This window comes from Mobula hypostoma, chromosome 21, assembly GCF_963921235.1.
Source record: "Mobula hypostoma chromosome 21, sMobHyp1.1, whole genome shotgun sequence".
Lineage (NCBI taxonomy): Eukaryota > Metazoa > Chordata > Chondrichthyes > Myliobatiformes > Myliobatidae > Mobula > Mobula hypostoma.
The window spans coordinates 28,661,106-28,688,717 of NC_086117.1; the positions used below are offsets into that span (position 1 = coordinate 28,661,106).

Here is a 27,612-nt window from a genome sequence, read left to right on the forward strand (position 1 = left end):
CATAAAATACTCAAAAAGTTCTAAAAATGTACAGTGGAGAGCATTCTGACTGGCTGCATCACCGCCTGGTATGGTATGGGGGGCACTGCATAGGACTGAAGCAAGCTGCAGAAAGTCGTAAAGTTAGTCAGCTCCATTATGGGCACTAGCCCCCACAGTATCTAAGACATCTTCAACGAGCGGTGCCTCAGGAAGGCAGTGCCCATCATTAAGGACTCACATTACCCAGGACATGCCCTCTTTTCATTGTTACCATCAGGAAGGAGGTACAGAAGCCTGAAGGCACATGCTCAATGATTCAGGAACAGCTTCTACCCCTCTGCCATCCAATTTCCGAATGGACATTGAACCCATGTACACTAACTCACTACTTTCTTTTTATTTTTTTTCGCACTGTTTATTTTAACTGAACTATTTAATATACATATATTTACTGTAATTCAGTTTTATTCTATATTTATCACGTATTGTGTTGCACTGCTGCCACAAAGTTAATAAATTTCATGACATTTGCTAGTGATTCTGAAACGGCTCACAATATTCCAAGTGCTGTCTGACCAATGCCTTATAACAGGGGTCCCCAACCTTTTTTGCACCGCAGACCGGTTTAATATTGACAATATTCTTGTGGACCAGCCGACCGGGGGGGGGGCGGGGTAGGGTTAAACTCACCTCAACATGTCTTTTACAGTTAGGGTTGCCAACTTTCTCACTCCCAAATAAGGGACAAAAGTAGCAGTCAAATCCTGGGACACTTTCCCCCAGGAAAGACTACCATGACCATGAAGCCTCACGCGGGCACCTGTGTGTGCATGCGCGTACGTGCTGAATTTTCCTCCCCACAAATCGGTTTTGCTTTCATCTTCCCGACTATACTGTACATACATTATTTCTACTTTATATAGGCAGTGTATTTATCATATAATTTCTGCTTTAACTATATATTAGTGTTATTTATTTTTGGTTTTATGTATTATTTGGTATGATTTGTTAGGTTATTTGATCTGCACCTGCACCTCTGTTTTTGAGTTTTCTCCCCGTTTAGAAAATGGCATTCACCTTTATTCCTTCTAGCAAAGTGCATGACTATACACTTTCCTGCCACTTCTTTGCCCATTCTGACAATCTGTCCAAGTCCTTCTTCAGACACGCTGCTTCTTTAACACTACATTCCCTTCCTCCTATCTTTGTATCATATGCAAACTTGGCTACAAAGCCATCAATTCCGTCATCCAAATCATTGATATATAGTGTGAGAAGAAGCAATCCCAACAGTGATCCCTGTGTAACACCACTAGTCACCGGCAGCAAAGCAGAAAGGGCTTCCTTTATTCCCACGGTTTGCCTCCTACCAGTCAGCCAACCTTCATCCGTGCTAGTATCTTTCTGGTAATACCATGGACTCTTATATTATTACGCAGACTTGCGTGTGCCATTTTGTCAAAGGCCTTCTGAAAATCCAAATAAACATCCACTAAAACTCCTTTGTCTATCCTGCCTGTTATTTCCTCACAGTTCCAATAGATTGATCTGGCAAGATTTCCCCTCATGTAAACCATGGTGACTTTAGCCTATTCTATCATGTGCCTCCAAATGCCCTGAAACCTCATCCTTAATAATGGACTAAAACAACATCCCAACTACTGAGGTCAGGCTAGCTGGCCTATTAATTGCCTTTCTTCTGCCTCCTTCCTTTCTGAAAGAGTGAAGTGACATTTGTACTTTCCAGGTCTCCAGGTTCTTGAAAGATCATTACTAGTGCCTCCACAATCTCTTCAGCTACCTCTTTCAGAACCGTGGGATTTAGTCCATCTGGTTTTGGTGACTTATCTATCTTCAGAACTTGCAGCTTCCCAAGCACCTTCTCCTTAGTAATAGCAACTACAATCACTTCTGCCCCATGACGCTCTCGAATTTCTGGTATACTGCCAGTGTCTTCTGCAGTGAAGGCTGATGCAAACTACTTATAAAGATCATCCACCATTTCTGTGTCCCGCCTCTCTATTACTCTTTATATATTTGAAAAAAAAACTTTGGTAATCTCCTTTATATTACTGATTAGCTTCCCTTCATATTTCATCTTTTCTTTCCTTATGGGTTTTTTATTTGCTTCTGTTGGTTTTTAGAAGCTTCCCAATCCATGAACTTCCCATTAATTTTTGCTATATTATATATCCTCTTTTCTGCTTTTATGCTGTCTTTGATTTCCCTTGTCTGCCAGGGTTGCCTCATCCTCTCTTTGGAATGCATCTTTCCTGAACTTTCCAAATTGCCCCCAGCAACTCCAGCCACTGCTGCTCTGCCATCATTCCTGCAGGTGTCCCCTTGTAATCAACTTTGGCCAGCTCCTCACTCACGCCTCTGTAAATCCCTCTACTCCATGGTAATATTCATACATCTGACACTCTTCACCTCTCAAACTGCAGGATGAATTTTATCATATCATGATCACTGTCTCCTAAGGGTTCCTTTACCCCAAGTTCCATAATCAAATATGGTTCACTAGACAATACATATTGAAATCCCCATCACTATCGTAACATTGCCCTTTTTAATGCCTTTTCTATCTCCAGTTGTAATCTGTATCCCACAACCTCACTTGTATTTGGAGACATGTATGTAACTGCCATCAAGATCATTTTACACTTGCAGTTTCTTAACTCTACTCACAATGATTCTACATCTTCTGATCCCATGTCAACTCTTTCTAAGGCAGGGGCTCCCAACTTTTTTTATGCCATGGACTCCTATTATTAACCGAGGGGTTTGTGGACCCCGGGTTGGGAACCCGTTCTAAGGATTTCATTTCATTTTTAATCAACAGTCACTCCAGCCCCTCTGCCTGTCCTTTCGATACAAGGTATATCCCTGGATGTTAAGCTCCCAACTATGATCTTCTTTCAGCCACAACCCAGTGATGCCCACAACAATGTACCCACCAATTTCTAATAGTGCGACAAGATAATATACCTCATTCCACATACTGCACGCATTCAAATATAACACCTACAGTCCAAAATTATCACCCTTTTTGATTTTGTCCATTACACTTCAACTCATCCCACGGACTGCAATTTTGCCCTATCATCTGCCAGCCCTTCCTCAAAGTCTCACTACTTTATGCATCTACTTGTATACCAACTGCCCTATCCTCAGCCCTGTCATTCCAGTTCCCATTTCCCTGCCAGATTAGTTTAAACATTCTTAGCACAGCTGTTTGCAAGAATATCGGACCCCCCCTGGGTTCACGTGTAACATGTCCCTTTTATACAGATCATATCTTCCCCAGAAAAGATCCCAATGTCCCAGAAATCTGAAACCCGGCCCCCTGCACCTCAGCTACACATTCATCCGCCAAATCAACCTATTCTTACCTTACTGGTATGTGGCACACACAACAATCCAGAGATTACTACACAGGAGTTCCTACCTTTCAACTTTCTAACTAGGTCCTTATATTCTCTCTTCAGGTCTCCTCCCTTTTTCTACCTATGTCGTTGGTACCAATAAGTACCAGAACTTCTGGCAGCTCACCTCTCTCCTTTGGAATGCTATGGACCTGACTGATGTGGGACATCCCTGATCTTGGCACCCAGGAAACAGAGTACCATCTAGGTTTCTATTTCACACCCAGACTCTCATGTCTGCTCCTCTAACTATGAAATCCACTGTTGCTATTGCAATTCTCACCCCCCAGCCCCCCGAACATACAGGAATCCATAAAGGGAAGTAGGAAAAGACGAAGAGATAGACCAAAGGCTAACATGCAATAGGTGCATCCAAGTGAGGAGCAAAGAGTGAAAACAGTGACAGAGATTGGGGGGGGGGGGGAAGAGTACAGGCTGCAGATGATGGAATCTGATAAGACAGGAAGGTGGACAATTGGACCAAACGAGGGAGGTGGGGTGGCAGATAGAACCGGTAGAGGGAGAGAAACCAGTGGAAGGAGTGTGTGGGTGACAGGCAGATGAAATGGCTGGAGAAGCAGACAGAAACAGTGTAGGAGCAACTAGGTAAATCAGAAAGAGATTTAAAAAAGAGCAGTTTACTGGAGAACATGATGTTCACAGGGTGTTATAGTCTGACCCTACCTCTGCACAACACAGGGGATCACTTGGGCAGTTACTGTGAACCCTAACATGTTCTTTCTCCCATTCTGCTCCTAATTTCAAATCCAAGGACAGTAAAGCTAATTTGACAGCTCTCCCCAGCACTGATCAGAGATGGAGTTCAGATCTATGACACATTTAACTGGGCTGTGACTGTAAGAGAGCCCAATAACTGTAAGACAAGTATGTGATGAAATGGAGCTCGTAGAAATCGCAGGAAAGTAGAAGATTGAAAAGGAAGGGATTCGAAAGTGTACTAAGGAGGGTGAACAATGGGGATGGAATACGTTAAGGAAAGAATTTATCAACGAATGATAAGGAAGGTGAGAAGACAGATCTGGAGTTTTGGTTAGGGGGAAACGGGAAGGCTTCCTGGGGCATGGGGTGGGAATATAGGAAGTAGGATAGTCTGGGGGGTGTCCAGTGGTGAACCGATTGCCCTAGTACGCAACGAGCGCTTTGAGCGATAAGATCCCCGGGCTACAGCCCTTGAACTTCGGCTGATGAGCTTTGCTCAAGCCCCAGGCCCATGCTCCCTCCACTGGCTCATACCTGGTTCGGCCCTGGCGCTGATGCCGCTCTTTTCGATATAGCCTAGGCCTGACCCTGCTACCGCCGCGCTCTCGGTGCAAACTCGGGCCCGGTGTTGTTCCTGCTCCCGCCGCCGCGTCCTCGCTGCAGCCCGAGCCTGGCGCTCCAGCTCTCCCTGCACCGCCGCTCCTGCAACTCGATGTGGCGGGAGGGCCCAGTGCGCCTGCGCCGCGCCAAACCCGGGTCCCCCGGCTCACGCTGAGGAGCTGCCGTGGACAAGAGATGCCCCGAGTCTGCAGACTCCCGCTCCGTCTCCCCTAGCGCCTGAGGGCGCCAAGCGGATCCCGGGCCAGATGCGGAGAGTGCCCGAAAAGGCAGATTTATAACTATCAAATAAGTACTGGAAAACAAATGACAAATCACAGGACTAAGCAGGAGTGTAGAACATAAAAGATAATTCCAGTAATGAGCTAGCATGAGCATGATGGGCTGAGTGGCTTCATTTTTACTTGAATGATGATGTATTTGCAACTGTATAAAGGGTGGACAGCAGAGGTCTAAATAAATTTAGTGAGGTCTAGATGACTAGCTGGCCAAGATGTCAGAGGCAAAAGAAATTATTAAACCTCAGAATGTTGGCCTTTATAGCTCAAATGGTCTACAGTGAAAGGAAGTTAGCTCCATCCGTACAAAATCACAGAGCACGGAGGGCGTAATGTACCTCATTCTGGGTAGGGCATACTTGAGCTACAAGTAGAAAGATCGCTGATAACCTTGCGCTATTCAGGGATATGATCGCTGCCTAGGGAACAGATGGGTGGACCAAGCTGAGGGCCTTTGAGAGAATATCACACATTTGTATGATAGATAAAGGAAAGGTACGTCACATTCGCGCCTCTCTGTGGGGAACCGCGTACGAGGCAAGTTACACTAGTTTGTCATTGCCTTCTGCCGAGTTTCCAAAGAGATCACCGGCTCGTAACCCAGCACATATGGAAAGCGTGCAGGGGAGCCGGATTCGAACTCGGGACCTTTCGTCCCTAAGTCCGACGCTGATGTCGCAGTGATATATGATACATATGGTCTCCAAAATGGGGTTTGGGGAGGGAATCCAGAAATTGCTCTGTATCATCATTAGACCAAAGCAATGGGCGGGACCTGGAACGGGCTGCCTCTTCTGTCCTCACTGTATGTTGTATTAAATTCTTTTGCTGAAATTTGTCTGGAAGGACAAGTACCTCAGGGGAATGTCAATGCTAGTAAGCGGATGTCTTCAGGTTGCCTTGTCTATTGCTAATGTTGCCATGAGTGGCAATCAGAAGGTTGGGGTTCATGCTTGTTGATTGGAGGTGTTCTTCCAAGCTGTTATTCAATCCATGTATGATTACTGTGGTGATGGTTAATAGTGTTATCCCTATGCCACTCAGTTAGCCGCTCCTACATTGAAGGAGTTCACAATCTGTACAAGCTGGGTTATCAATAAAGTTCAGGCGAATATCCTGCACGCTGGCATCCTGGTGTACTCTGCACTCTCCCTCAATATCGAATGGCTCATGGTGTCAGAAGTGGTTGATCCCTGACAAGAAAGAATTTACAGTAAAACTGTTTCTGTTTTCTATGAAAAATATCCGGAGACTGATCAACCTAAACTCAATATAAGGAGCAAATTGATTGAAGTACAGGTCAGTTGTTTCACTTTTAAAGTATATTTGGGGCCCCTGAACCTTTGGAAAGGAGGTGCATCTCCTGTGATCCCACAGCAAGGCGATGTAGAAAGAGTACTGAGTATTAGTGGTGTTCATGGAATGAACCAAAGCATCTCATAAAGAAGAATTCACCCACAGAAGGATATATTATCTTAGAAATTGTGCTGGTTAACAGATGTTGTCAGATCTTCAGTTTTATCGGACTGCCAGATATGCAGGGCTTTTCCCAAAACTTATCGATTTCAGATCTCCACAAATGGCTCTACATCTCAGAGTTCCAACAGTTTTTTTTCTCTCTCTCTCTGGACACCTTCTACCTAAATATTCTTCAAACACAAAGCAATAGATTCAAGCTCAATAAATATCTTTAATTGAGGGACAGAGTCATATCTTGTGGAAAAAAACATACATGAAGAATGAGTATGTGGAATTAAGACTCCAGTCAGCTAAGATTTTACTGAATAACCAAACAGATTTGACAGGTTTAATCTCTTACTCTGGGTCCCATGTTGCTAAAATGTATATTTTTTTATGTTTCTGTTTTAATTTTAGAGAAAAAGGATTAGGGATGTGGAAAGAATGCTGTCCTGGTGGGGATCAGATTTGGAAAGAAATATCACTATGAAACTAAAGGTTCTTGTGGCTCTAAGTTCCAGGAACATTTGAGAAGCCACTTTACACAGATGTAGCCCCAGATGCTCTGGGGAGGACATGGCTTGGCTGTGTCTCACATGCGTTGATAGATGCTTTCTCATTCAGAGAGGCATGAAACACGATGCCCATTGTAGAGGATGAGTCTGATGACTGATTGTAAAAGGCTGGCAGCCTATGCTTTGTTAAATTGATGAAGCCATTTCTTCACTGCATCTTAATTGACTTTCTGATGACTTTTGAGTTTGCATCACATCCAGATCAACAAAGAAATATTGGCTTCAAAATTAAAGCCATACACATGAAGGGCGAGAAAAAATTTAAACACCTGCAAAATCATGGGTTCAATTCAAAACCTCAGAAGTGTAATCTGACAGATATTTGATTTACCAAAATATTAAAGATTACAGAACAATGCTAGATCAATGGAGTACAAATAGGGCAATGAACTAACTTAACAACTTAAGGGAGGTTCGGGTTCCTTCTTCAACTGTTTATCGATGAAATTAGGCATGGCACGGTAGCATTACAGTGCCTTTGACCCCGTTCAGTTCTGCCGCTGTCTTTAACGAGTTTGTATGTTCTGTCTGTGACTGCATGTGTTTCTTCCAACATTTAAAAGACATATAGATTTGTGGGTTAATTAGTCACATGGATGTAATTGGATGGCAGGGGCTCATCAGGCCACAAGGGCCTGTTTCTCTAAGTAAACAAAAAAAAAATTAGTACAATTGCTTTTCTAATGTCATTGATTAATTGATGGCTCTCCTTGTGTAATAATTCCCTAGCTTAAAGATATCATCGGTAGGCTCTTTTGTATTGATATTGAGTAAGCCAAGTAACTAGATGATGGTCTTTCTTTTTTTTTAATTGGGTTCTTGGTTTCCTTAAGCAAACAAATCTCACAGCGTATAATTTATTCCATTCTTTGATAATAAATGTACTTTGAATCTTTGAACTAGAATAGACAGACATGTTTTACTGATGCATTCCACACTGGTTGGTAAAGTAGAATATCAAAAGTCAAACCACATGGTATAGTTCGTCAGTGTGCACGCACCCTCAATATATGCTACACTTGTGAGCTGTGGTATGAGCATAAGTATAAACAACTGATTTGTCAATCATGATTATCATTCAGTAATGTTGGGTAAATGTTGAGCAACTGAAAAATATTATGTTGGTCAAAACTACACTTGAATGGATGGGTGGTACTGACAGAGGTTTAATGAGTCATGATGATAGATACTCAAAGGCTGAGTAAAGGAGTTCTCATGGTAGCAGTAGACCATGAGATGTAGCAGCAGAATTAGGCCATTTGGCTCCTTGGCTCTGCTCCGTCATTCAATTTTTTTTATCAACCCCATTTTTCTGCCTTTTTCCCATAACCCTTACCAACCAAGAACCTATCTATCTTTTCCCTAAATACACCCAATGGTTTAGCCTCCGTAGCCATTGTGGCAATGAATTCCACAGATTTACCACTCTCTGGTTGAAGAAATTCCTCATCTCAGTTTTAAATACCCCTTTCTTCTGAGGCTGTGCCCTCGGGTCCAAAAATCTCCTATTAATTGAAACATCCTCTTCACGTCCCCTGTATCTAAGCCTTTCAGTATTCAGAGGAGTTTGGAGAGATGGATAGAAAATCCAGCTGTGATCCCATGTTAGAATAAATACATACTGAGGAAAAGAAGGTCATTTTGAAGGATTATTGGGTGTTACAAGCTAAATTTAAAATGGAAAATCTTTTGATTAGTAACCAAAATTCATGCAAATCAGAATGGAGCCACCACACTTGTGGATAGCAACTTTGGCGAAAAATAGTATTACATAATTTCATTGACCCCCCCCCACCCACCCCAAACTTTAACAACGGCTTGAGCAAAGGGGAAAAGGTTTTGCAATTGTATGAAGTAATTTTTAGACTCTCCTGCCAGAATACATTGTTTCTCTATTTCACTCATAAATCACCTTGAGTACTTCTTTGAAATGTCCCTTTAAATTTTTGTGTATTGTTAAGTTATTGCCGTCAATTTTCATTGCTGCCTATTCGGTTCCCATTGTAATTTAAACTTGATCTCCCACTCCGGTTCACCTTTATTGTTTTTTTTTAATCCAGTCTGGGGGGGAAAAACACATTATTCACCTCAAATCCACAACCTTCTTCTGAATGCTGTCCCTCTTCCATATTCTCTGATTATTGACTCCAGTGAACTCTGTTCTCTTTAACTTTCAGTGTCGGAACCATCACTAATTCAGTGGTACTCTCCTTGAACCTCAGCAGCTGCTTCCCCACATTGAAATGCATCTCAAAACAATTGTATGCGATTGAGTCTCTAATTACAGTCAAACTTTGCAATTCATTGTTATTTCACCATGGAGATGTTTGGAATGTACAATTTTAATTACAAGGAGATTAAAGGAGTTAGATCTGGTCCAAACATATAGAAGCTTTATGGTTATAATCTTACGTTCTATAAGCACTCTCAGAGTCACAGTATTACAACAGGTAGCCTGAGTACTTGAGGGAATAGATTTGTACACATTTTAATTAACTCAACATCATTAATATAATATAGAAAATACCACAAACAATCAGTAGTTCAGACAGCATCTGTGAAAAGAGAAACATTTACAGTTTCAGAATTTGGACCTTCATCACAACTGAAAAGAAAAAAAGTAATTAATTTTCAGGAGAGAAGGTGGGTGGAAGAAGGAAATAAGTGGATAAAACAAAGGGACTGTATCTGGTAGGATGAGCCAATCACTCTTTCACCTCCTCTCTTTTGTTTCAATGTGATCACCTCTCATTATTTTAACCTTCAGAGAGGTCCACTTGAATCAAATTTCCCCCCAGAATCTTCTTAAACCAGGAACCAAACTAGAGAGCTTTTGCTGTACCATCCCCAAACCAAGTAAGTCCTTCTAAACCACGGGTTCCCAGCCTGGGGTCCACAGAGCCCTCAGTTAATGGTAGGGGTCCGTGACATGAAAATGGTTGGGATCCCCTGTTCTAAGTATTTGAAATTGAAAAGTGGACATGATGCTAAGTCCTACACAACTGCAGTCAGATTGTCTAGCTCGTATAATCCAATTGCATTGCAATAAAGATCAACAATCCCAACTGCTTGCTGTAGTTTAATGTTAATTTTGCACTTCACTCAAATCCCACTGAACACCAACATATAAGATTCTTTTGCTATGTTTTCATTTTCACCCAAAATTGTTATTGGGGAAATACTGGAGTCAATAATTAGTGTCAGAACATCTTGAAAAGTTACAGCTGATTTGAGAGGTAAAATGATTTGTTAAGGTTACAAAGTTCAAAGTAAAGTTATTATCGAAGTAGGTGTATGTCACCATATACAGCCTGAAATTCAATTTCTTGTGCCCATTCACTGTTTATTTTCATTTTACTTAGAGGTAAGGGAACAGAATAGGTCTTCCCGGCCCTTCAAACTCCACCAGCCAGCAACCCGATTTAACCCGAATTTAATCACGAGAGAATTTACAACAATCAATTAACCTACTTGGTACATCTCTGGCCTGTGGGAGGAAATCATTGATCATAGAGGAGGAAATCAAAGAAAACCCACGCACTCCACAGGGATGAGCTGCAGAGACTCCTTACAAAAGACGCAGGGACTGAGTTCCGTATTCCAGTGCCCTGAGCTGTAATAACGTCACGCTAACTGATTCACCACTGTGGTGCCAGAAAGAATAGCTGCTCCTTCGAGCCAGATGATACAAAGAAACGCAATCGAATTAATGTAAAGAACATTCACAAAGACGGTCAAACAACCATTGTGGAAAAAAACAAACTGTGCAAATACAAAAAAAAACCAAATATGTAATAAATAATATTGAGAACATGAGTTTTAGAGTCCTTGAAAGTGAGTCCATAGGTTGTGGAATCAGTTCAGAGTTGAGGTGAGTGAAGGTTCAAGAGTCTGATGGTTGAAGGTATTAGCTGTTCCTGAACCTGGTGGTGTGGGTCCTAAGCTTCTGTACCTCCTTCCCAAAGGCAGCAGTGAGAAGAGATCATGGCCTGGATGGTAGGGGTCCTTGATGACGGATACTGCTTTCTTGTGGCAGTGCTGCTTGTGGATGTGCTCAAAGTTGGGAAGGGCTTTGCCTGTGATAGACTGGGCTGTATCCACTACTTTTTGTCGGTTTCTCTGTTCACGGGCATTGGTGTTTCTATCCTGGGCTGTGATGCAGCCAATCAGGATACTCTCCAGCATGCATCTACAGTAGTTAGTCAAAGTTTTAGACAATATGTCAAATCTGCGTAAACTTCTAACAAAGCAGAGGTGCTGCTGTGCCTTCTTTGTAATACCACTTAAGTGCTGTTCCCTGGACAGAGCTTCTGAAATGATAACGGCAAGGAATTTAAAGTTAATGGCCCTCTCCGTCTCCAAAATGAAGACTGACTCATGGACTTCTGGATCCTTCCTCCTGTAGTCAATTATCAGCTCTTTGACTTTACTGATGTTGAGTGAGAGGCTGTTGTTGTGGAGCCATTCAGCCAGATTTTCATCCTCCCCGCTTTATGCCAATTCATCACCACCTTTGATTGTGTCATCAGGAAACTTGAATATGGCATTGGAGCTGTACTTAGCCTCACAGTCGTAAGTATAAAGCAAATTGAGCAGGGGGTTATACCTTGAATATTTTTGAAGTGATGGGTAGGGAAATGCCTAACTGGGAATTTATATGGATTTCCAGATGGCAATTGTATCATAAAAAAACTTTTAAGTACAATTTAAGCTGAAGTTGGAATAAAATTGTTGATGTAAAACTAGATGAGTGACAATACAAAGAGCAGTGGTTAAAAACAATTATGCAGATTGGTTGAATATGACCAGTGATATCTCACAATGTCAGTTCTGCAACTTTTCATCCTATTTAAAAATTATGTAGATTGCAGAACAGAAAGCCACATAACCCAGAGATAAATGGCAAAAATGTAGATGGAACTGTAAATAGTGTAGATGGAAACACAAAACTATAAAAAAAAATTAAACCACTTTGGACTTTAAAAAGATAGATCGAAGTTCTTTTTATATTGTGAATGGCTATGAGTAATTGTTCCAAAAGGGGGGGGGTCAATTAAAACATCATGGAGAGGTACAAAAAATAAATCAGGAAGAAAAATAGAATGCTGGCTTTCCTTTGTTTGGATCTAGAGGTCACCAAACCCACAGGCTCTTGGAGTCAGATCCAGTAAAATTCAGCACTGAGTGCCACATTACTTGCACAACATTTATATGTCTATTTTTAGTGCTAATACTTCAATGTATGAATTGTACAGGAAAATCTTTAAAACATATTTCTGCACCACCTAATTACTACAAGATGTAAAGCCTTTGTGAGCTTCCACTCTGGTCATCATTCTTCGGAAATCTGGTTGACATATTGGCAAAGCAGTGTGAGGGAGTTTGGTCAGATGTTGATTTTTAAGGGTTACAGTATGTTTCAATTCCATAAATTTCGGAATGCAGCAAGTCAGAGCGTTTGCTGTGCCAAAGGCTGAAACACTATCTCGATTACAGTGTTTTGCTCCCGGCATTTGCTTTGAGAATTTGTTTTAGAATCTCTTTTCCTGGAATTCCAATTGTCCTGCAGATGTTGCAGGAACCATGATTTTGAGAATTGCACACGGTTCGGTGCTGACTTCCTAGGTTGTATGTGTGGAGTTTGCTTGATCTCCTTGCGACTGCAGGGGTTTCCTCCAGGTATTCCAGTATCCTCTCGCAACCCAGGGCTGTGTGGGTTGGTAGGTTACTTGCCCCTGTAAATTGCTTGCCCTGTCTCCCCACGTAAGTCAGGGAATGTGGGGGGGGGGAGTAATAAAATAAAAAATGGGAATCACGTAGAATTATTGTGTGCCAATGATTAATGATCAGAAGGCCAAAGGGCTTGATTCTGTGCTGAATAACACAGTAGTACAACACTTTACTGTACCAGTGACCTGGGTTCAATTCGCACCGCTGCCTGTAAGGAGTTAGTATGTTTTCCATGTGGGGTTCCTTCTGTTGCGTTTTATTCCAGTTTCCTCCCACAGTCCAAAGCTGTTGGTAGGTTAATTGTTCGGTGTAAATTGTCCGTTGAGTAGGCTAGGGTTAAATGCTGTGCAGTGCAGCTTGAAGGGCCAATTCTGCGTTTTACCTCAATAATAAACAGTAGTTTGATGTGGTTGGTATTATCTCCTAATTCCAGTTCTTCAATGGATGTTTTGAACTGTCGATCACTCTTCCCGTTTCAACAGATGAAATGAACAATTTCTGTAACACATACAGTACATTTCAATGATTTGCTTGTAAGACGTTCATGACCACTCAGTGAGCAGGGAGAGATAATGTTTCAAGAGTCCAGTAAAGCCTACGTCTTTTCTAACCACTGCAAATGTTCTAGGCATTGTGATACTGATAAGTTTGTTTATCAGTAGACTAACATTTTCTAGAGCGGGGGTTCCCAGCTGGGGGTCCACAGACCCCTCAGTTAACAGCAGGTGTCCATGGCATAAAAAAGGTTGGGAACTCCTGTTCTAGAGTAACACACACAAAATGCTGGAGGAACTCAGCAGGCCAGGCCTCACCTATGGAAAGAAATAAAGGGTTCACATTTTAGACACTTCATCAGGATTTTGGTGACCTGCTGAGTGAGTTTCTCTGGATTTCCAGAATTCGCAGAATCTCATGTTTATAGTTGGCGTTTTCCAATATTTGTAAACTACATTCTTCACGTCAACACCAAAGGTTGTTTCATTTAATACCACTATCCTTTCTTTTGCCATTTCATCTGCATAGACATAGATATTGCTTATTGTTATTTATTAGATAGATCCTGCTTATTGTTATTTATTGAAGCTGATTACCAGAGAAGGCATTATTGAAAATTATTTGTGACATAAGCACTGATCCGGGAGAAGTACCTGCCGTGCTACAGCATTGATTTATCAGAACAATACCTGGATTAAACGGCAAGAAATGACAACATGAATCAGTTATGTTCCCTGGAATTTAGTTAGGAGAAACTGGAAAGGGAGATCATCCATTTCCATTGGTTGCAGAATCTCAGAACAAAGTCTCACAATCTTAAACATTAGAGCCAAGTGTTTCAGTGATTAATTTAGGAAACACCTCCATACGAGACCTGGTCACGTCTGGTATTCCCGTCTTCAAATTGCAAGTGATACAAGGTCAATTGTTAATTTTGAATGTGAGAATGATAAATTTTAAAAATGATTTTAAGGGATGTGGAACAAAAGCAGGTGTACGAAGGGCCATAAATGTAAACATAGTGCTGTTTTTTTTTCTTAGAAGCTTGAGGAGATTTGGCATGTCACCAAATATTTTAACAAACTTCTACAGATGCACTGTAGAAACGATCCTGACTGGCTGCATTATGGCCTGGTACTGCAATTCCAAGTACAGAAATGTAAGAGGCTGCAGAGAGCCGAGAACACAGCCTGGTTCATCAGCCTTCCACCACTGAAAGAATCTTCATTAGTCCACACGTTGGAAAGGTGGCATCTATCAACAAGGACCTCCCACTGTCTGGGCCATACCCTCTAATCACTACTACCATTAAACCCGAAGTCCCACACCACAGATTCAGGAGCAGCTAATTCCCTACAACCAACAGATTGTTGAATCAATCTGCACAACCCGAATTCTACCTCAGCAACGGCTCACTGCAGACCAACTCCTGCATTACCATGGACTTATTTCTACTTGTATGTTTGCAGGATTGTCTTTTTTGAAAGTTTTGTTTATTTCTTGGTCTGTATAATTAATCTGTTTTGTCTGAATTTACGTGTCTGTCATGCATGAAAATGTTTCATTGTGCTGGTATTGCACTGACTTGGCTTCTTAAATCCAACATTCTCACAATTAGCATTTGTCAGTCCCATTTTCATCCTGACAGTGAGGATGTACTCATTTAGGTACATCCTGGCTGGCAATGGCATCAGCGCTGGACTCCGGAGCGAAGGCTCCCGAGTTCGAATCCAAGTCTGGCCACCCCCCCAAGCACGCTTTTCACCCGTGCCGGGTTGAGTGTCGAGCTAGCCACCCGGCCTCGCGAAAAAAAAAGGGTCGAGTCAGGAACGTTCATATCGTGACCCGGTTAATCTGAAAGGAGACCAATCCTGACACCACGCACCAGACAAGAATGGCTGACTGTCTGGTGCGACACACTAAAAAAAAGGTACATCCTTCACAGTAAAGCAATGATCATAATGAACATAGTGGTCCAGTAGAGTGCTAACTCAAGATTTGAGTAACAACAAAATTTCCAACTCCTTAGACTTCTCTTGAGACAAAGGCCAGTATTCCATAGGCTTCTAATTATCTCTCAATCCTAGACGACACCTTTGTAATTTTTCTGCAGATTATAGTTTCAGTCTTTGAGAAGCTAATATGATCTAGCTTTGCTTTAGGTTATTCGGCTTGTCAAGTCTGCTCCACCATTCCAACATGGTTGATTTATTATCCCTCTCAATACACTCAGTGACTACGCTATTAGGTACAGGGGTAGAACCCGGAGTGATCTTCTGCTGCTGTAGCCCATCCACTTTAAGGTTTGAAATCATGTGTATTCAGAGATGCTGTTCTGCACACCACTGTTGTAATGTGTGGTTATTTAAGTTAGTCACCTTCCTGTCAGCTTGAACCAATCCGGCCATTCTCCGCCAACCTCTGTTATTAGCGAGGCATTTCTCCCCACAGAACTGACACTCACAGGATTTTTTTTTTTGTTTTTACACTATCCTCTGTATACTCTAGAGACTACTGTGCATGAAATTTCCAGGAGATGAACAGTTTCTGATATACTCAAACCACCCTGTCCAGCACTAACAATCATATCACGGTCAGTGATAGATTACATTTCTTCCCGATGCTTAAGTTTGTTCTGAACAATAACTGAACTTCTTGACCATTTTTGCATGCTTTTAAGTATTGAATTGTTGCCATATGATTGGCTGATTAGATATTTGCATGAATGAGGTGTACAGGTATATTAAATAAGGTGGCCACTGAGTATGTTTCAATATAGGTCACCATGCAGAAATGCCCTTCTGCTGCTATCTGCATGAGATCCTTGGGAGGTGGCTAGTTGATGATCCTCCTGGATGGGGTATCTAGGAGAGATGGTTGTTTTAAAATGAAGAGCTGGTCATTCAGGTCTCTGATGGGATGAAATCAGTTGGCAGCAAAACTTCAGAATTTTTGACTCATTACAGCTGAGGAGACTGATTTGTTGAGAAAATTCAGAACCAAGATTGATGGAGTTTTGGATTTTGAAGACTCATGAGATATGGAATAGAACTAGGTTAAAAGATACTTCAGTTACTCCAGTAATTCACAGATTTCTTTCCCCAATGAACTTCCCAAATAACTAACAATGATAAAACTCTTGCTTTGTAATTTCACAGTTAGTTTCCAAACATCCAAATCATCAGAATATTTTAACCCCAAGAGGAAGAGAAACAGTAACAGATTTGGGTGCCATGGCAGCATAGCGGTTAACGCGACGCTGTCACAGCTTGGGACGTCGGAGTGCAACCCGGTGTCCATAAGACAGAGGAGCAGAATTAGACCATCTGGCCCATCAACTCTGCTCTGCCAATCTTTTTCTCCCCTCCTCCTCAACCCCAGTTCCTGGCCTTCTCCCTGTAACCTTTGATGCCAATGAAGAATCTATCAATCTTCGCCATAAATATACCGAATGACCTGGCCTCCACAGCTGCACGTGGTAACAAATTCCATAAATTCACACTTTGGCTAAAGAAATTTATCTGCATCTCAGTTTTAAATGGACGCCCCTCTATCCTGAGGCCGTGCCCTCTTGCCCTAGACTCCCCCACCATGGGAAACATCCTTTCCACATCCACTCTGTCCAGGCCTTTCAACATTCGAAAGGTTTCAATGAGATTCCCCCCCCCCCACACCCATCCTTCTAAATTCCAGCCAGTTCAGCAAGTGTCCTCTGTAAGGAGTCTCTGTACGTCCTCCATGTGGAATGCATGGGTTTTCTCTGGGTCCTCTGGTTTCCCTGGATGGTCCTAAGACCTACCGGGTCGGTTAACTGATCATCGGAAGTTGTCCTGTGATTAGGTTAGGGTCAAATCAGCATTGTCAGGGTTTGCTCAGCTTGAAGGGCCAGAAGGCCTATTCCGTGTTGTATATCTAATTAAATAAGCTATGAATGTTTAGAGAAATTAAAAATAAAATACGAAATATATTTAAAATGGAGATCTTAATACCAAGTGAATGTTGTTGCAATGGCGCCATTTCATTGTTGGTATTTTTTTTGAGTGGAAAATAGCCATTACACAGCTCCTCTTGTGTGAATGGCATCAAGACAATTAAATCAGGGTGAAAAAAAACAAAGCGATAATGAACACAAGAAATTCTGCAGATGCTGGTAAACACACAAAGTGCTGGAACTCAGCAGGTCTGGCAGCACCACAGTCGGCGTTTCGGCGCAAGACCCTACTTCAGGTCCACCAGGGAGAACTTTCCAGATCTATTTCAAATCACAGCGCGATCTTTTAAATCCGCTTATAAGGAGCAACTGAGACCAGGTTTAACATTCAAAGGGCTGCCCTTCCATTGCCCTCCCTCAACCGTACAAAGATAACAGGATTCGAAAGTGGCTCAAGTCCTGATCGAGCGCAAAGCTTTGGACACCGACGATGCCTGGAATGCTCCGACAGCAGGAGTTACACCTTAAACAAGTTTTAAATTTGACTGGAAACGTTAATAGAATTATTTAAACTCGAAGCAGTATTTCCAAACAATACTTGAACTCGGGGCAAGGGTCAGCGAGGCAGCCAATCAGCTCCTTCTGTACTGTAAAGCAGCGCCTCAATTGCCCGCCCCGAATAGGGAGAGGTGCAGAAGCGCCATTATGTAATGGAGCCGCTACTTGGCGCCGAGAACAATCTCACTGACAGTAGTGCAGCGCTCACTCTCCTGCCTATGGAGTACTGGCGAACAACTTCGTACAGGGGAGAGGGGTGGGTCTCCAAAATCCTCCGCCAGACTCTTTCAACACCCCCCGAACAAGAAAGCAACCCAACTGAGATCAATTTTCTTGCCGCCTCTTAGTTTCGCTTTTTTTAAATACACACCTCAAACACCGGGAGACTACGTCTGCGCAGTGCCGGCATGCTAGGAGTTGTAGTCCGAATTGACTCAGCCCCGACGCTTTCTGACCTTTGGTCCCGGAGCGGAGAACTGCACCTCCCATCGGGCCCCGCGCGGGCAGCGCAGGCGCAGTGTCTCGGCGGGCTCCGTATGTCGCCGCGGAGGATGCACGAAGATTAGAGGCGAGCCAGCAAGCGGCCGCTGGTTGCAGCGGCGCGGATCCGCGGGGCAGGTACCCAGTCTCCCGTTTCTTGTGTCTGCGGGAACCCTCGCCCCGGCCTTGGGGCTTGCAGGAGGGCGAGGCAGGTCTGGAGTTGGAGCCTAGGAATAGCGGGGCCAGCTCCCGGTCGATACATTGTATCCAGAGGCCGCCGTGTAACAAAGCGTCCGCTACATTGTTTTCAGTTCCAGTTCGCCCGCCGCTCGGAACAGGGCGAATATCTCATTCGTCGTTCCGCTACAACGTCTCCGGCTCCCGGGTTATCATGCTCCGGGAACCGACGGCGGTAGCCAGTAACAAGAACAACCCGCGGGAGGTCGCTTTCCAGCCCGCCATCTTTTGTAGCCGCTCGGAAAATTGGGGAGGGGTAGTGGTTTTGGGGAAGAAGGAAAGAGAGCATAGACGCAATTCGCGCCCCGCTCTCGCTGCTGGGAGACGTGGTTTTTCTGTACTACTGCCCTCTTCCCAGAGAAATGGAACCCGACGGTCTGTGGCGGGCGGGAAGTGGGTGGTCGTGCAATAACTAAATGAATGATGGAGCTGGCTAGTTTGTCTCCGGGATTGGTTGCAAACAAACACACCTCGGTGTTTTGGGAGGAGCAGAGGTTCAATGTGAGCCCGCAGCATTAAAACGGCATGAAGCTCTTCCCCCCCTCCCCCAGATCTTCCATCTGGTGTGTCTTCCGACCAACCATATTGGTGAATAAAGATATGGGAAGTTCCAGTAATTTTGAATGTCATAGTCTTTTAAAGAACAATATTCTCACCAATGATCAACCCCTTTCCGTTGTTGGAGGCGGGGCACGCGCTTAACAAATTGTCCAAGCGTGAACCGAAGATCTCATTTGTCGTGGTCCGCATCAGTGCCAATTGGAAAATGAGTCGGACCTTTTCACTCAATAAGTGGATATTCCTTAATTCTTCCGAAATAGAATTGATTTAGGGTTCAATCTGCAGCTCAGTTACAACTTAATTGGAAAATACATCATTGTTTAATATGTTTTTTTTTAAATAGGCCTCTTTCACCCGCCCTCTGTCCAATTTAACGCTACCATTAACTGGCTGTTTAGAAAAAAGTTCAAGGAATGAACGTACTTTGTTAACACGGTGCCAGATATTTAATAACTACCCTTTTGAATTGTCTTAGTGTTTTGAGTCTGTCTCCTTTGTAAATTAGGAGAGCAATTGCATATTTGTTGAAGTGGTAATCTTTGGGGTGGATGGGTGTTTGATTAAATTTATGTTAACTCTCTAACTGATAGTCTGCATAACCCTTCAATACGAGGCGACTAAGGGAGAGATGCAGTCTCGGGAGGGAGACATTCCTTCTCAAAAGCAAGTGTTTTTTATGGTTTATACATGGGAATGCCTTTAATTCTTATTTGTAATCTTAATGCTGTGTCAAGTCAGGGGAGCTTGAGCTGCAAACAAGGTGTTGTCAACTCAGTCAAGGGATGCCAACCAAGCCCACGGCTTTAAGTCCAGATGCTGTTTTAAGTCTCTAACCCAGAAGTAAGAAAGGATTTGCTGCCTGAGAACATGATAAAATCATTCAGCCTCTTGGACCTGCCCTTCTAGTCAATGAATTGCTTATCTGTCAACTATTACTTGCCTGTCAATCCAGTTCATGATCTTTGGTATAATTGCCCATGCTGTAATTAAAAATGGAAAATACTAGAAACACTGAGAGACAGCATCAGTGGAAAGATGGACAGAATTAACTATTTCAGTTTATGGGCCAGTAGTTAGTTGGAATTATGCAATTGTATACCCTTGTTCTTGATCTCCTCCCTCAGAATAGCTTCTCCCTGTATTCCCAATGTATCTGTTAAAAGAAATGTTTACCCACTTTTATGTAATTATTTTCTGAGAAACTGTCTTCAGAAAGCAGTAACTTTAAATTGTTTGTAATTTAGCTTCTATGTGAAGGATGGAGCTCAAAACACAATGGGAAGTTATGGGACTTGCATCCCAGGAGTGAGCCGCTGACAGATTTGGTTCTCTAAAAGCAGAGTCATTGGTTTGCAATGAATAACTTACAATTCATGGTGCATGTGTGAAACCGTAAATTTTGAAAGCATTTGGACATCACTTTCCAAGATATTAAATACAAATACCAGGAAACTTTGACAATACACCAGCTGATTGATGGTTCAACATTGGATTTGCTCATAAGCCCGGAACGTGAGCCATTTTCCAGAGAGCCAGCAGGGTATGTGACCAAAGCTGAGAGTCCAGAGTGGCTGGGTGTGAAACCAGAATGAAGTTTAGAGTCCTCAACACCAGGGGCCAGGAATGCCAATACACTTGCAACTGGAGTGCTTCTGGCCTGAAACATTGTTTGGTTTAATCCCACCATTTCATTTGGAGAATGTTCTCTGTATGGCATGTCAAGTAGGAGAACGAGGAGTTGATAGATCTGAGCTACAGGAATGTAGTCACACCTAAGTTACAGGAGGCGGGTTCCTGGGTGATTGTCAGGAAGGAGAAGGTGAATAGGCAGCCATTGCAGAGTACTCCTGTTAGTGTTCCCCTCAACAATAAGTAGAGCTATTTGGGTACTGTTGGGTGGGGCCGACTTACTGGGGAGGTGGGGGGGGGGAGCTACAGTAACCAGGTCTCTGGTGCTGAGACTGGCTCTGAGGCTCAGAAGGGAAAGAGGGGGAGAAGAGGGGTACAGTAGTTCCATAATTAGAGGGGTAGAATGCAGATTCTGTGGACGTGAAAGAGACAGCCCGGATGGTATGTTGCCTCCCAGGTCCCAGGGTCAGGGATGCCTCGGATCAGGTCCATGGCATTCCAAAGGGGAAGGGTGAACAGCCAGAAGGCATGGTACATAACAAAGGTAGAAAAGGGAGGGGGTCCTGAAGAGAGGTGGAAAGCAGGACATACAGGGGAGTAATCTCTAGATTGCCACCTGTGAGGGTAAGAACAGGCTGATTTGGCAGATGAATGCATTGCTGAAGAATTGATACAGTGGGCAGGGTTTCAGATTTCTTCATCATTGGGATCTCTTCCAGGGAAAGTACAACATGTACAAAAGGGATGGGTTACACCGGAACCCGAGGGGGACCAATATCCTTGTGGGCAGATTTGCTAGAGCTGTTGGTGAGAGTTTAAACTAGTTTGGCCAGGGGGTGGGGGGGGGTGCGGTAAAACAGTTGGTATACAAGTAGATGCAAAGTGAGACTGTGAGGAATGAAGGGCAAATGATAGGACATCATTGCAGTCAGTGGGATGAGGTGAAGTGTAACGGCCCAAACTCAAAAGGATGATGAATACAGGGCTGAAGGGTGTTATATATGTAATAAGGTAGATGATGAAGCAGCTGGTTAGAGAATGGCAGGTATAATGTTGTGGGCTGCAATAAGATCATAGTTGGGAGCTTAACAAGGGATAGGCTAGTAGCCAGAGGGGTTGGGTGGCTCTGTTGGTTTAAAAAAAAAATGAAATCAAATTCTTAGGAAGAGGTGACGTAGGATTGGCAGATGTAGAATCCTTTTGGTAGAGTTAAGAAACCGTAAGGGTAAAGAGACTCTGATGAGAGTTATATACAGGCCTCTGAGCTGTAGCCAGGATGTTGCTAAAAATTACACTGGGAGATAGAAAAGGCATGTGAAGAAGGGTAATGTTGCAAAAATCATGGTGGATTTCCATATGCAGGTAGATTGGGAAAGTCCAGTTGGTGCTGGATCCCAAGAGAGGGATTTTGTAGAACGCCTATGAGAAGCTTTTTAGAGCAGCTTGTGGTCGAGTCCACTACGGGAATGGCAATTCTGGATGGGTGTTAGGTAATGACACAGATTTGATTAGAAAGCTTAAGGTAAAGGAACCCTTGGTAGGCAGTGATCATAATATGATAGAATTCAGCCTGCAGTTTGGGACGGAGAAGCTAAAATTGGATGTGGAGTAAGGAGAATTACAGAGGCATAAGAGAGAGCAGCTGGTCACTGTGGATAGGAACAATGATTAGAAAGGGACTTTATCAGGGATGACAACAGAATAGCAATGGCTGGAGTTTCTGGAAGCAATTTGGAAGGTGCAGGATAGATACATCCTGAAGAAGGAGAAGTATTCTAAAGGGGTGGGGGGGATGAGGCAATGTGGCTAACAAAGGAAGTCAAAGTCAGCATAAAAGTAAAAGAGAGGCTATACATTATAGCACAAATTGGTGGGAAGTTAGAGGATTGGGAAGCTTTTAAAAACGATCAGAAGGTAACTAAAAAGGCCTTAAAGAAAGAAAAGATGAACTATGAATGTAAGCTAGCCTATAATGTAAAAGAAGATACCAAAAGTTTTTTCAGATATATAAGGAGTAAAACACAGATGAAAGTGGTTATCGGATCATTGGAAAATGACGCTGCAGATGTAGTAATGGGGGGTAGGGAACGAAGAAATGGCAGGCTAGCTTAGTAAGTATTTTGTGTCCGTCATCACTGTGGAAGACATTTGCAGAATGCCAGAAATTAGAGAGTGTCATGGGGCAGAGGCTAGTTTAGTTGCTGTTACAAAGGAGAAGGTGCTTGGGAACCTGGAAAGTCTGAAGGTTGATAAGTCACCTGGACCAGATGGACTACACCCCAGGGGTCTGAAAGAGGTAGCTGAAAAGATTGTGGAGACACTCGTAATGATCTTTCAAGAAGCACTAGATTCTGGAGGATTGGAAAATTGCAAATGTTGCTCCACACTTTAAGAAAGGATGGAGGCAGAAGAAAGGAAACTATAGGCCAGTTAGTCTGTCTTCAATGGTTGGGAAGATGTTGGAGTCCATTATTAAGGATGAGGTTTCAGGGTACTTAGAGGCACATGATGAGATAGGCCAACGTCAGTAAGGTTTCCTTAAGATAAAATCTTGCCTGACAGATCTGTTTTAATTTTTGAGGAAATAACAGGCAGGATAGACAAAGTAGAGTCAGTGAATGTTGTTTGTTTGGATTTTCAGAAGGCCTTTTATAGGGCGCCTCATGATTCTGCTTAACTAGATAAGAGCCTGTGGTATTACGGGAAATGGACAGGAGCTTGGCTGGCAGGAGACAAGAGTGTGAATAAAGGGGACCTTTTCTGGTTGGCTGCCAGTGATTTGAATGAAGGAATTTACGGCTTTGTGGTCAAGTTTGCAGATGATATGGGTGGAAGGGCAGGTAACGTTGAGAAAGCAGGGTGTCTGCAGAAGGACTTAGTTTGGGGAAATGGGCAAAAAAGTGGCAGATGGAATATAATGTAGGGAAGTGCATGCTCTTTGTCAGAAGGAACAAAGACGTGGACTATTTTGTAAATGGGGAGAAAATTTTAAAAATCAGGTGCACAGGAACTTGGGAATCCTGGTGCAGAATTCCCTAAAGGCGAACTTGCAAGTTGAGTTGGTGGTAAGGAAGGCAAATGCAATATTAGCATTCATTTTGAGAGGACTGGAATGCAAAAGCAAGGTTGTAATCCTGAGGCTTTATAAGGTGTTGGTCAGCCCACACTTGGGAGTATTGTGAGCAGTTTTGTGCTCTTTATCTAAGATGAGATGTTCTGGTATTGGAGAGTCCAGGAGAAGTTCACAAGAATGGTGCAAGGAATGAAAGGATTAACATTTGAAGAACGTCTAAAGGCTGTGGGCTTATACTTGCTGGAGTTTAGAAGAATGGGGAGGGGGGAATCTCATTGAAAGGTATCGAATATTGAAAGGTGTGGATAGAGTGGATGTGGAGAGGATGTTTCCTATAGTGGGGGAATCTAGAACCATAGAGCAGATCCTCAGAATTGAGTGATGTCCATTTTGAATAGAGATGAAGAAAAATTTCTTTGGCCAGAGAGTGGTGAATCTGTGAATTCTTTGGAACATAGGGCTGTGTATGCCAAATCATTGGGCATATTTAAAGCAGAGGTTGATAGATTCTTGATTAATCAGGGGATTACAGGTTACAGGGAGAAGACAGGAGAATGGGGTTGAAAGGGATAATAAATCAGTCGTGATGGAATGGCGGCGCAGTCTCAATGGGCCAAATGGCCTATTTTTGCTCCTTGGTCTTATGGTCTCATGTCAAAGAACGGGAAGTAAAAATGTAAGTGGATAGTCCAGAAAAATCTGCCAGCCTTTTATTAGCAAAGTTGCAAGAGTGCTGAATGATTGGGACTTTTCTGTTTTTGTTTTTAGGGATTGGGGTATCTGATGAGATTTTGAGGAGAGTATACTTGATGTGCGATTATAAGATTTTAGAGGGGAATTTGTATGATATTTTGTGGTTTACTTGTGTTTCTGTTCTTTTCAGAATCGCAGGTAGTTTTATTGGGTTTGTACAAGTTTCAGTTTTGTTGCTAATCAACAAATGTGTATGATTTTGTGGATATTTAATCAATTCTGGTTGGAATTGTTGGCAATATGGATTATTTGATACATGGTGGTGGGTTTGTTAGGTATTAGGTGTGATTGGATTTTATGGGGTGTTTGCTAGTCTGTGGGTTTTGAAGGGTTGCGGTTGTTTCTCTGGGGTTTTGGTTTGGCAGGTTTTGAATCTTTGAGTTGGGTTTTTGTGGGATATTTGTGTTGTTGCTGGAGGTTGATTATTTGACAGCGGGTTTGTTTCACTGTGGGTTTTGGAGAGCTTCTAATAAAATGATAAAGTATTATTACAGAACCTTTGGGGTAATGTTCCATTGTTTTCACTGGTTTTGATAGTAATACTGCCAGACTAAAGTTACCGTTGTAATATTGTGTCATGGATGTTGTAGATGCCAATGGCTTTCACCTCAGACAAAATGTTGACCATCCCTTTTGTCTGCCAGACCTCCTGACTTTTCCTGGCAGTTTGCTTTATGCTCGAAATTGCAGCATCTGCCCTTGTGTCTTTAGCTTTTTCTATATTGGAAGACAATTGGCATTAATTTATCCACTGTGACTGGTTTTCAATCTCACATTTCCTCCTGGATCTTGCTTTGTCATGTAGTGTAATGTTTCATTGTGTGTGAAACTTTGAGGTCAGCACCGAGCCGGTGAAATGCTCTGGGGTTCAGGACTTTGTGAAACACACTCTTGACATCTATGTTGTCCCTGACTCTGGACAAAATGACTGGGGTTAATTGGGTGCTAAGAAAGCATTGTATCTGTTGGTTAAACCCTGATCTGTTTTCAAGACTTCTTCCCTACATTAGGGAGTTACTGAGTCCCAGGGTTGGAATTGGGGGTTTTAGTCAATGATTTGGATACATTGTGTACTGTTTAAAACCCTTACAAAATCTTGTGCTGACAAATATGATGCATGAAAGTGCCTGATGAATCATGGAAATAAAATGGAGTGGAATTGGCAGAGAGAAATTAATGAATGGCATTTCATTCTTTCCCTTTTGGCTCTTCACAGTAGTTAATTGAAAGTGACTACTTCTCCATTGGAGGGCATACCTTTAACTGTGTTGCACACATGCTCTGGTTCTTAAATTTTGAAATTTTTCTCTCTTTTTCTTCAGAATATCCTTGGATACCACTTTACCCAAACTATCTTAATAGTTCTTCGGCAAACTTGGCTTCTAATCTCCTTAGTGAAATGTTTTGAAATATTTCATCACTTCAATCATTGTTGCCTGGGAATGCTGTGAGATTTTCTCCCACAGTGTTATGCAAGTGTTGAGACAGTGCCATATGTTCTAACGTAGTAATGACAATCGAGTCACAGGTTTGATTCCCTAATGTTCATGTACTAAAAGGTCTGAAATGATCCATGGGAACAAAAGAATGCTGCTTGGTAGTCCCGAGCCTTGAGCCGTGAGCAGGCAGAAGCTGTTCAGCTTCTTGTTCATTTATAATGTGCCGTGTTGTATGACAGGTGATCATGGTCTTTATATGACCACGATTGTTCTTGGCAAATTTTTCTACAGAAGTTATTTGCCATTGCTGCCTTCTGGGAGGTGTCTTTACAGGAATGGTGTTTAAAGTAAAGTTTATCATCAGATTACATAAAACTCTGAGATTCTTTTTCCTCTGGGCATGCTTAGCAAATCTAGAGAGCAGTAACTGTAAACAGGATCAATGAACAGCAAACTCTGCAGATGCAAATATAAATAAACAGCAATAAATAACGAGAGTGCGAAATAACAAGGTAAAGAGTCCTTAAAGTGAGGACACCAGAAATCAAATGAATGTACTTATCCCCTTTTGTTCAAGAGCCTGATGGTTGAGGGATAGTAGCTGTTCTTGAACCTGCTGTTGCAAGTTCTGTGATCCGAGCCATTATCAATACTCTGTGTGCCTGGTGTCAGTGGTCGCATAACCAGGACTTGTGATATGCACTGGCTGCTGATACGATCATCTGCCGTCTGCTCCCATGGCTTTGTGTGATGCTGATCGGGGCCGGGGGGGGGGGGGTGCAAGCAGGTGCTACACCTTCCCCAAGGGTGACCTGCGGGCTGGTGGAGGGAAGGAGCGCCTTACACCTCCCTTGGTAGAGACACATCTCCACCCTGCCACCCATTCTTTCTACCTGCTACATAGAAACTGGGAAAGGCCAGTCAGCCCATCGTGGATGATCTGTAACATCTCTTTACCCAGACTTGCGCCATATCCATCCCCCACCCCAAATAACAACCACAGTTTTAGGTGATGCTGATGTGTAAAAGGGAATGGTGCGGAGGCTGTGTTTGTGGATCATGGTGGTTCTCAGTTATTAAAAGCTTTGACTGCCTAACTTCACCAGCAATCCATTACTCTGGAGGGGGACTGGAAGAGATTCAGTGAAGTAATCTGGATGGGGAGAGATTTTATTGGGGGGGCAAGTCGGGTGCACTTGTGCTCTTCACCTTGGAATAAGGAGGAGTAATTACTTGGGAAACATGGAAATAACTAAGGTGATCAATTACAGAGTAATCGGAGCATAAAATTAAAAGACAAGGGGAGATTTTTGAAGACACATTCATGGGAGGAGCAAATTGAGAATAAATTAAAATGTTTAGTTGTGTTTATCTACTTAATATGTTCTGAGGAGTCAGCAAAATATGTGTTCTTTCACAAAGTGGGCGTAAGTGTGATGGATTGAAGCTGCAGCAATGGTTTCTTGGCACTTGGGTACTGCACAGAGGATGCATATTTAAGTTAATGAAATTAACTCTCGCGGCTTCACAAAGGATGGTGAGTGGCAGAGGCAGCGTCATTAGGGGCTGGGTACCAAAGTGAAAGATTGAGTTGACCAAGGGATGATGCCACCATGGACTGAATGGGCTTTATTTATTTCAGATCATGAGTTCTTTTGTTCATTGACCCT

The 27,612-nt window shown here is 42.8% G+C and overlaps 2 protein-coding genes across 3 annotated transcripts in view; one reads left to right on the forward strand and one right to left on the reverse strand.

Annotated features, from left to right (window-relative positions):
- Window positions 1–4,882, reverse strand: part of wdr5 (WD repeat domain 5) — a 48,036-nt gene extending 43,154 nt beyond the window's left edge. The window contains exon 1 of the mRNA XM_063073768.1: window positions 4,662–4,882. The gene's annotated coding sequence lies outside the window, so the exon portion shown is untranslated. The remainder of the gene's footprint in view (window positions 1–4,661) is intronic.
- Window positions 4,883–18,159: 13,277 nt separating this feature from the next.
- Window positions 18,160–27,612, forward strand: part of LOC134359919 (bromodomain-containing protein 3-like) — a 41,181-nt gene continuing 31,728 nt past the window's right edge. Inside the window, exon 1 of one of the 2 annotated variants that reach the window (XM_063073770.1) lies at window positions 18,160–18,388. The gene's annotated coding sequence lies outside the window, so the exon portion shown is untranslated. The remainder of the gene's footprint in view (window positions 18,389–27,612) is intronic. The other variant, XM_063073769.1, reaches the window with a different exon arrangement.